This window comes from Oryctolagus cuniculus, chromosome 4 (genome assembly GCF_051225735.1).
Source record: "Oryctolagus cuniculus isolate XC-2025 breed Fujian yellow rabbit chromosome 4, ASM5122573v1, whole genome shotgun sequence".
Taxonomy (NCBI): Eukaryota; Metazoa; Chordata; class Mammalia; order Lagomorpha; family Leporidae; genus Oryctolagus; species Oryctolagus cuniculus.
The window spans coordinates 5783290-5789911 of NC_142870.1; positions in this window are offsets into that span (position 1 = coordinate 5783290).

The window sequence follows — 6622 nt, forward strand, 5'->3', positions numbered from 1 at the left end:
CGCTTCCACCTTCTGGTTCACTACAGAGAGAGAGAGAGAGAGAGAGAGAGAGGGAGCTTCCACCTGCTGGTTCACTCCCCTAATGGCTGCAGTGACCGAGTCTGTGCCAGGCCAGAGGCAGGAGCCTGGAATTCCACACGGGAATCAGGCGCATTAGCAGGGAAACGTGTTGGAAGTGGAGCAGCCAGGACTCGAACCGTGCTCACGTGGAATGCTGGTGTCAGGCAACTGGCCCAGGCCCCACCGCGCCGGCCCCAGTGCGAGATTCTGACACTGGTGTGGGGAGCAATCCGGACTGGACTGAGTTACTGGAATTAAGACTTATTCTATGCATCTGCTCTCCCACAATATGGCGCTGGGAGAGAAGTAAACAGCTTCCGCACAGCTGCCTCCAGTTCAACCAATAAACTGTAGGACTTGCTCCTGATTGGAGAGCAGCGTACTCGGCGTGTGGGCAGCCGAGTTAGGATTGGCGGAGGAGGACTATAAAGGAGGAGAGAGACGGCATGCACCGGGAACATCTAAGGGGAACATCTAGCTGAAGGAACACCTGTGCAGCCCCCGAGAGAACCGGCCGGCAGTGTGCCGCTCCCCTGCGGAAGTGGGGAATGTGGCCAGGGGGAACTGCCCTTCCACGGAGGTGGAAGGGATAGTAGCCAACCCGGGAAGAACCAGCAGCAAACCCGGGGAGGGCCGAGCAGACAGAAAGAACAGCGCAGGGTCCTGTGTCGTTCCTCCACGAAGAGGGGGAGCGACATAATGGTGCCGTGACTCGGATAGGAAACCTAGCTCGGATAGGAAACTTAGGACGGATATGAAACTTAGGAGGGAAGAAACGGGAAGAGCTGGGAAAATACCGGAGAGAGAGACTAGCAAACAGCCTAGGGAAAAGCCGGACGAAAAAGGGTGCCAGAAGAAGCTATTGAAAGCCTAGGCATAGATTCAGATACGGACTACGGGGGGGAAGCTGGGAGAAATCTCTAAGGTCGAAAGCGAAAGTGAAAGCTAGAACAAACAGACTCGGATGCGGACTGTGGGGAGAGGCCAGGAGAAATGAGGGAGGAGTATTGTTGGAAGAAAACTTAGGGAAACATACCGGGTAGAGAAAAGTGTTAGGGAAATTGAAGCCGTGGGGGGCAGGCCGAGGCGGATACGAAAGCCACTTTGGGATTCTCAAGTTAGCCCGGGAATGGGGGGCGAAAAGTTGAAACCAGAAGCTGAAACGTAAGCCAGATTGGGATCCGTCTGATTAGCCCGGGGAGCAAAGGACAGGAAGCCAAATCGTGGGGCGGAGACGTATGCTGGGTTGAATTCGCCAGGCTAGCCCGGGGAACTTAGATTGAATGCTAGTGGCGGACACGTAAGCTACGCTGTGTTACTCGCGGAAGCCGCCGCGTGCAGAGAGAGCACGGGGCGTGAATAGATAGGGAACGGGGCTGGCGTGAGGCCCGTGGTGCAGACGCGAAGGGCGTGGAGACCGCGGAGCGCGCGAAGCCAAGCCGCGCAAAGCCGAGCCACGCAGATGAGAGAGGCTGAAGCGGCTCAGAGCCGGCGAGGCGCCGAGAAGCAGCCTCGGGGCGGGGCGAGGCGCCGGGAAGCTGCAGGGATAAGAGAAACAGAAGTTTAGAAGTAAAAGAGAAATAGGAATGCTGGAAGATAGAAGTAAAATGGGAGAAATAGGAATGCCCGGAGATAGAGAAATAGAGAAATAGAAAGGCCTCCCTACAACACTGCAATGTGAGAGCTTGGATTCGGTCTGCCCGATTAGTGAGGCGATGAGCACCTGGGCGGCTAGCAGCTTATGCGCCGCAGGTCACCGAAGACAGGCACGAATTAACATCAGTAAGGCTTCCCCCACAATACAACAATTAGGAGGCTTGGATTCGGTCTGCCTAATTAAGGTGGTAAGCGCCAGCAGGCGGCTCGACCAGAGTGTGAGCCGCAGGTCACCGAACACAGGCACGCATCAGCGCCTAAAAACCTCCTCACAACATGGCGAAGAGAGGACCCGGATTCGGTTTGCCTGATTGATAGGACTTGTAAGAGCCTGTGGCAACTCTAGCAAGTAGAGCAGAGTGTGTGCCACGGGGCACCGAAGACAGGCGCGTATCAACGCCAAAAATAAAAAGAAAGGGGGATCTGTGGGGAGCAATCCGGACTGGACTGAGTTACTGGAATTAAGACTTATTCTATGCATCTGCTCTCCCACAATATGGCGCTGGGAGAGAAGTAAACAGCTTCCGCACAGCTGCCTCCAGTTCAACCAATAAACTGTAGGACTTGCTCCTGATTGGAGAGCAGCGTACTCGGCGTGTGGGCAGCCGAGTTAGGATTGGCGGAGGAGGACTATAAAGGAGGAGAGAGACGGCATGCACCGGGAACATCTAAGGGGAACATCTAGCTGAAGGAACACCTGTGCAGCCCCCGAGAGAACCGGCCGGCAGTGTGCCGCTCCCCTGCGGAAGTGGGGAATGTGGCCAGGGGGAACTGCCCTTCCACGGAGGTGGAAGGGATAGTAGCCAACCCGGGAAGAACCAGCAGCAAACCCGGGGAGGGCCGAGCAGACAGAAAGAACAGCACAGGGTCCTGTGTCGTTCCTCCACGAAGAGGGGGAGTGACAACTGGAGCGTGTCCAAGACTTCTTAGCAGAGGTGGGAGAGGACCTTGGGGGCCGGGCCTGCAGACACAGCCCGATTTGAGTAACTCCGCTCCTCTGTTGCTTCCTTGGGGCAGCCCTCAAAATGAGCACCAGCGCTTGAAGGCGGAATTCTTCTACTGACATCGCAGTGTGAGTCAGTCCAGTTGTAGTACAGCCTGAGCTAGCAAATGAAGCTCATAACAAACTGTTCATTTCTTCATGTTGCTAGAATCCACTGCCACAGACTTGATGGCCGAACATTACAGAAATGTGTTGTCATACAGGTCTAGAGGTCATGAATCTGAATTGCAACTCAGGAGGCTAAAAGTGAATGTGTGGGGCAGGCTGTGGCTTAATGGGCTGAGCCTCCGCCTGCAGCACCAGAATCCCATATGGGTAACGGTTCGAGTCCCGGTTGCTCCTCTTCCCATCCAGCTCTGTGCTATGGCCTCAGAGAGCAATAGAGGATGACCCAAGTGTTCATGCCCCTGCACCTGTGTGGAAAACCCAGAAGAAACTCTTGGCTCCTGGCTTCAGATTGGCCCAGCTCTGACCACTGCAGCCATCTGGGGAGTCAACCATCAGATAAATGGAAGACCTCTTTCTCTGTCTCTCCCTCCCTCTCTCTTTCAAATGTTTAAAATGTTCATAATGAAGACCTGGGAAAATATTTGATGATAAGCATGTGCCAGTGCTATACTGTTGGTGCTCCATGTAGTTAGGATCGTCCTAATTGGGCTGGCGCTGTGGCATAGTGGGTTAAGCCTCTGGCTGCAGTGCTAGCATCCCATGTGGGCGCTGGTTTGGGTCCTGGCTGCTCCTTTCCTATACAGCTCTCTGCCATGGCCTAGGAAAGCAGTGGAGAATGGACCAAGTGTTTGGGACCCTGCAGCCACATGGGAAGACCAAGAGGAAGCTCCTGGCTCCTGGCTTCGGATCGGCACAGCACTGGCCATTGCAGCCACCTGGGGAGTGAACCAGCAGATGGAAGACCTCTGTATGTCTTTCCCTTTTTGTAATTCTGCCTCTCAAGTAAATAAATAAATCTGACAAAAACATGTGCCTAGCCCTTCCATCCCCGATCTTTTTTTTAATATTTATTTATTTATTTATTTATTTGAAAAAGTTGCACAGAGAGAAGTCTTCCATCCGATGGTTCACTCCCCAATTGGCTGCAAGGCTGGAGCTGCACTGATCCGAAGCCAGGAGCCAGGAGCCAGGAGCCAGGAGCTTCTTCTGGGTCTCCCACGCAGGTGCAGGGGCCCAAGGACTTGGGCCATCTTCCAATGCTTTCCCAGGCCACAGCAGAGAGCTGGATTGGAAGTGGAGCAACCGGGTCTCAAACCGGTGCCCATGTGGGATGCTGGCACTTCAGGCCAGGGCGTTAACCCACTGCACCACAGCACCGACCCCATCCTTGATCTTTTAAGACTGTAGCATTGGGGCCAGCACTGTGGTTTAGCAGGTAAAGCGCTACCTGCAACGCTGGCATCCCATGTGGACACCAGTTCAATACCCGGCTACTGCATTTCAGATCCAGCTCCCTGCTAACGTGCCTGGGAAAGCAATGGAAGATAGCCCATGTGTTTGAGCTCCTGCCACCCATATGGGAGACCCAGAAGAAGATCCTGGCTCCTAGCTTCAGTTTGGCCCAGCTCCAGCCATTGCAGCCATTTGGGGAGTGAACCAGCAAATGGAAGACCTCTCTCTCTGTCTGCCCCTCTGTCTCAATAACTTGACTTTCAAATAAAAATAAATTTTAAAAAAAGATTGTAACATCAACAAATGTTCATAAAGTAAAAGTTGGGAAAAACAGTATAGCCATTCCTCAAAAAATCAAAAACAGAATTATCCTATGACCCAACAACCCCACCTCCAGGGATACACTATATGCAAAAGAATTGGAAAAGCAATAATTGAAAGTAGAAATCTAGAGTGTTGCACACCTGTGTTTGTAACAGCATTACTCACCCAGTGCTCAGTGACAGGAGAATGGATGAACAAAATGTGGTCTACCTATTCAGTCTGACAAAGGAAGGAAATTCGAACATATGCTATTGTATGAATGAACCTGGAGGTAAGTAAAATAAACCAGGTACAAATTCACAAATACTGTAGGGTGAGCATTATGGCACAGCAGGTCAAGCCACTACATACATGTTCTGCCAGCATCCCATATGGGAGTGCCATTTGGAGTCTCTGCTGCTCCACTTCCCATCCAGCTTCCCTTCTACCACCTGGAAGGCAGCAGAAGACGGCCCAAGTGCTTGGACCCTGCTACCCAAGTGGGAGACCCGGATGAAGCTCCTGGCTCCTGGTTTTGGCCTGGCCCAGCCCGACCTATTATGAACATCTGGGGAGTGAACCAGTAGAGGAAAGATCTCTCTCTCTCCCTCCATCCTCCCCACATCCCCCTACACACTCTTCCTTTATTTAAAGGGGGGGGGGGGCAAATACTATATGATTCTGGTTATGTGAGGTATCTAAAAGAGTCAAACGCGTAGAAACAGAAAGTGGAATTGTGGTTATCAGGAACTGAGGGGCCAGGGGAAAGGGAAGGTGTTTAATTGGTATGGAGCTTCAGTTTTGAAAACACTTGTGCCATCTTCTGTCACTTTCCCAGGCACATTAGCAGGGAGCTGGATCTGAAGTGGAGCAGCCGGGAATTGAACTGGTGTCCACCTGGGATGCTGGCATTGCAGGTAGCGCTTTACCTTCTAAATCACAGCGCCAGCCCCAATGCTACAGTCTTAAAAGATCGAGGAGGGGGCAGGGCTAGGCAATTTTTTATCAGATTTATTATTTGAAAGCTGAAAGAGTTCTGGAAATTAATTGCATAACAATATGAACACACCTAACAACACTGAAATGCACATTTAAAAATAGTATGATGATAAGTTTTATGTGGTTTCTTACCAGGATCAAATTATTTATTATTTAAATTTATTTATTGAAGAGGCAGAGAGAGAGAGAGGGAGAGAGAGATTTCCCATCTGCTGGTTCACTCCCCAGAGCCCCCCGGTGGCCAGTATTGGGCTAGGCCAAAGCTGGAAGCTAAGAATTCAACCCAGCTGTCACCTCCCAGGATGCACAGTAACAAAAGCTGGAATCAGGAGTGGAACCAAAACTTGAACCCAGGCTCTCTGATGTGGCATGCAGTGTACCACCTGCCATCTTTTATATATATATATATACATACATACATATATATACATGCATATATATACATAATTTTTAAAGATATATTTATTTACTTGAGAGGTAGTTACAGAGAGAAGAGACAGAGAGAAAGGTCTTCTATCCACTGCTTCACTTTCCTAACTTTTGGAAAAAAGAGGACTCAAAGCCTTCTAAGTGTTAGATACTTTACTAACTGCCGCATCAAGTATGTGGTGAGCCAAGTACCCCCAGTCCTTGTTCTCCTTGGGCTTAACTAAACAAATAACCACAGGTACTATAAATAATTACAGTAGCACAAAGTATTTTTAAATGACACAGGATTTTGTGTAGGTGACTGTGAAGAGGGCTGATGGCGTGGCATAGTGAGTAAAGCCAGTCTGCAACACTGGCGTCCCATCTGGGTGCTAGTTTGAATCCTGGCCAACCTACCTTTTTTTTTTTTTTTTTTTTTTTTTTTTTTTGTGACAGGCAGAGTGGACAGTGAGAGAGAGAGAGAGAGAGAGAGAGAGAAAGGGCTTCCTTTGCCATTGGTTCACCCTCCAATGGCCACCGCAGCCAGTGCGCTGCAGCCGGCGCACCGCGCTGATCCGATGGCAAGAGCCAGGTGCTTACCCTGATCCGATGGCAGGAGCCAGATGCTTACCCTGGTCTCCCATGGAGTGCAGGGCCCAAGGACTTGGGCTATCCTCCACTGCACTCCTGGGCCACAGCAGAGAGCTGGCCTGGAAGAGGGGCAACCGGGACAGAATCCGGCGCCCCGACCAGGACTAGAACCCGGTGTGCCGGCGCCGCTAGGCGGAGGAT